The sequence below is a fragment of the Seriola dumerili genome, unplaced genomic scaffold (assembly GCF_002260705.1).
Source record: "Seriola dumerili isolate Sdu_G_001 unplaced genomic scaffold, Sdu_1.0 BDQW01000226.1, whole genome shotgun sequence".
Taxonomy (NCBI): domain Eukaryota; kingdom Metazoa; phylum Chordata; class Actinopteri; order Carangiformes; family Carangidae; genus Seriola; species Seriola dumerili.
In genome coordinates this window covers 3,531,891-3,536,101 of record NW_019174481.1, presented here as the reverse complement: position 1 = coordinate 3,536,101, position 4,211 = coordinate 3,531,891, and positions in this window count along the sequence as shown.

The following is a 4,211-nucleotide window of genomic DNA, read 5'->3' as shown; positions in this document are numbered from 1 at the left end:
CAGCACTGTCCGCCGCACCGCGCAGCCGCGTCAGCTCGAGCCGGAGGGAGGAGTGACTAATGATGCCTTCAAGTGCTGTCGGAATTATTGTGACATCGACTAAAACACGAATGAACCACCTAGCGACTAACAGACTGAGATTGGATTGTGTATCTCTGGTGATAACAAAAACTCAAAATCATTTACGTGTCTACGCATAAATAGCTTTAAAAAATGAAGGTAAAACGTGCACAGCAAGTCATACGTAGCTTAAGAGTAGCCATGAAAGTTGCATTCTTGTCATCAGGATGTAACTGGGACCCTTGTGTGATTTTCATGGATTTCAAAAACTGCACAGCACATGATCTTGTGCAATAGTACTGTTTTCTTTTTAAAACCCAGCCATTGTTTGTGCCATTATTGACGACTTCAAAAGCAGGGCTATAGTACATAATAATCCATAGATGTGATGTTTTATATTTCAGTAATAACACATCACAATGTGAAGCTTCAGTGTTGGATAACAACCGGTCAAAGCGGGCAACTGGCCTGGGGCTTGTCATGGTCAGCTGGATTTGTTTAGGAATGTCTTTTCTGTCTGTGTCAGAATTTCACATGGTGGATATTCCTTTCTTGTTTAACTACACTACCACAAAGAAGGAGTCAGTTCATGAGTGCCCACAGTTTATATTTGCCCCATAGTGAGTTTATCTAGTCCTGTGGGCTACTATACAGATCTCAAATACATGGTAGAGAAATCTTAGCAGAGCAATGACATTACAAAAAAAAACCACAGACACACCACAGGTCCCTAATTAAAAATATTAAAAGTTATTTAGAATACATTTAATATTCTGACCACTCAGACATATTGGACGCTGCCACAAACAGCAAAGGGTTTCAGTTCACACACCTACTAATTTCCTAGTTTGTCCCAAACACCTCACTGGAAGGGGAGAGCTGTAGGTGAGCAACACAAATATTTTTAACTATTTCCAATCTTATCATCTCTCAGCTGCTATCTGCTCTTAGTATTTCCCATGATCCTGATATTTCCTCTGACTCATTGACAGTGGAACGAGCCTAACTGAGTCTCTTGACTAAAGACAGGGGGAAAGTCCCTGAACAGCCCAGAGTCAGTGAGGAGATTGATGTTGTTCTGACTGGGGTATCTCCTGTTTGAGCAGAAAAATTACAAGCAAGTTCCTTCATGTTGTTCACATGTGTCACTTCTCTGTTCATAAAACATTATACGATCTGATTCTGCTTTGTAAAAATCCTATTAATTATCAGCTGATTACTCCTGAATTCTGGATAGGAAAAAGATGAAGGTCAAAAAAAACACACCAACCTAAGAGTCTGCTCAGCTTGCTTGCTCATTACCAAATATTAAAATATATTATCACGTAGACTCTAGATTATTAACTCTGCTGTAGCAAATTGGGAAAAACAGATAAAAAAAGCATCTATTCTAACAACAAGGGTGGGGCAAAGTATTGATTCTGACTCACTGAGAAGATTATCTACGGTAGCTCTTCCCTGTTATAACATCAAAGGGTTTTGCACCATATCTCAATCTTTGCCCTCTCGACTTCCAAGTTTATGTAAAACCCGTCTGAGCGGTGAGACTGCTCCGTCTGTCAAGCGATCTTCATGAGCAGTTTCAGAGGTTCTTGTATAATGGTGTAAAATAGGGCATGCATGCACAATAAAGCTGACAAGTGACACACACCTGGCCAGTCTGGTTTTAAGAGGAGGGAGGGGAGCAAATGGAGAAAGAGACAGGGCACACAATAAGTCAGTTGATAGTACTTACACATTTCCCCTACGAGGAAGACTCAGTTCTTTCTAGAATAGAAGAGATAGGGAAGATTGAATTAAGAATGCTTTCTAAAAATATATTGCTTTTCATGTTTTTCTGATAACATTGCTTTGAAACGCAGGTATCGGCTGTTGTTGTTTGAGCAGAAATGTTTATTGTTTGGCTGGAGGGCTTTTTCACAAATCAGTATATTTCCCTTATCAGAGGACAATTCTCATTTTTAATCATTTCTGTGGTTATGAAAGCACATTTTGACCCCTCAGAATAAACAGGGAGGAATGTTTTTTTTTGCGGTTTAACAGACATTCCTAAAATGTTACAAAAGAAGCTAAGGCTACATCAGTTTTCCAATGGATTTCCCCTAAATGCTTACCCTTCTCTGCCATTTCCACTTATTTTCATTTCAATGCAGTGTAAATATCATTAGATGCAGTGTGGCCTAGTTTCTTGCACGACAAGTAGGTCTTGTACTCATTCAATGGCAAGGATGTACAAATCCTCAGTAGCCCATGGCAATTGCGTTTGAGCTCAGGCAACTGCAAAAACTGCCCTTTTCAGTCGGGATTCGAAGGACAAGGAAGAGTGGCACCCTGTTAGACTGAGAGAGCTTGTGCATGAAATCATTTTGAGGCACTGAGTTCATCCTATCTCCAAGAGACAGACAGGGATTAATTCATGCCACAGTCACATTTAAAAACAAGGTATATAAACAGATTCCCAAACAGAGAAAAGACGGTTTAATTAATATACTTTAAGCTTAATCACTAATCAGAACACACCCATATGTCGAACCGTCCATAATGAAGACTAACAATATGTTGTTTTCACCACATAATGGATTTCAGGGAGACATGAAAGCAAACCTGAATAATTTCAATTCCTGTTCATTATTAGTATAATGACAGGGCTGTGCTTCAATCTAAATTGCAGATGAATGTAAGGTAAAGAGGAAACCAATTACTATAATTGACTGGGAACACCCGGTTTGGACTGATGGGTCTTTCATTACAAACCTAACATCAGCTCTTCCATAACAGGTAGAAATAACAGTGCAGCTTTCACTACTTCATTAATGCAGAAAAAAAAACACTTCATTATTCCCATTCTGGACATTCCTGAGAGATAAACATGAAGGTTCGGGGGAAGATTAAAGGGATGTTTCTGCCAATCATGCACGAAGCCAAGGGGTTTTGTGCTCCTATCACCAAGGCAACCAGATTCGCCAAAGCACCAATTGAAGAGCTCCAAAATAAACACGTTAGGTTGTGAAAGCAGCTCTGACAGCATTTACGCTCAGAAATTGCATTGTGTGCTCTAATGGCTCCAATTCATAGAGTCAAGATAGTGACACCGCCTGTTCTCATGAATGGACACCAGACATGGTGAAATAAATGCAAAGCAAACATAACATTTGTAACGGTGTCACACAATACAGAGTAAATGACATACAACATATAAGCTATAGGCCTACAAAGAGCGGATCAGCTCCTACACCCAAAGCAAATCCTGAAGAAATTCCCTCGCATCGTCGCCAATGGCCCATCTTCTTCATCATCTTCATCACATCATCCCGTTTGCCTGCAAACAACCACGTCGTTGTCATGACAGTCTCCATTTACCTGTAGACCGCGGCGTCTCAGGATATTCGGTTCGTCCATCACTGAAGACAATCAAAACACAAAAAGCCCAGAGCGGATCCCCGGTCAGTCAGCCCATACATACTCCTCTCCCCGGGAGCATGGATACAGTCCTCCCCGCTGCTGTTGCTGCTGCTGTTACTGCTGCTGCTCTACTACCACCTCCTCCTCCTCCTCCTCCTCCTCCTCCTCCCCGGGGCGAGCTGCACTGCCGGCCAGGAAAAGGTAGTCACCCCAGCCAGCTGATCACCTGATCGGCAGTGGAGGGAGGAAGCGGGTGAGGAGAGTCATTAACCTAGACCTCGTAATGGAGTGAGAGGGCGTGTTGACCCCACCCACTTATTGATACTCTGTGGTCAATTAACAAATGCAAAAATACTGCTTTTATTGTGTAATGGCCATTTTTCAAGTCAAGGACCATCAAATCCACAAACACTCAAGACATCCTGTTATGTCCTCATCACATGTCCCAGATAGATAATCATAGGCTCTAGGGTTTTCTTAACAAACCTCACCATTATTTTGCAAAATTTAGCAGTAACCTGCAGCTGTAAAGGCATTAACCACATGAACCACAGGAACACATGCACACCCACTTGTTTCCATATGTGTTGGTACATGCAGGCTGATTGGCTGCACAGGAGTCGACGCAGTCAATTTACCACACACCGTTCGTGTAAAATAACACAGTGTCTGTCTGGAGGAACAAACCCTCACCACAGAGAGAGGATGAAGGACAATTGTGCTTTGATGCTGAGCTGAATGGCAGTGAT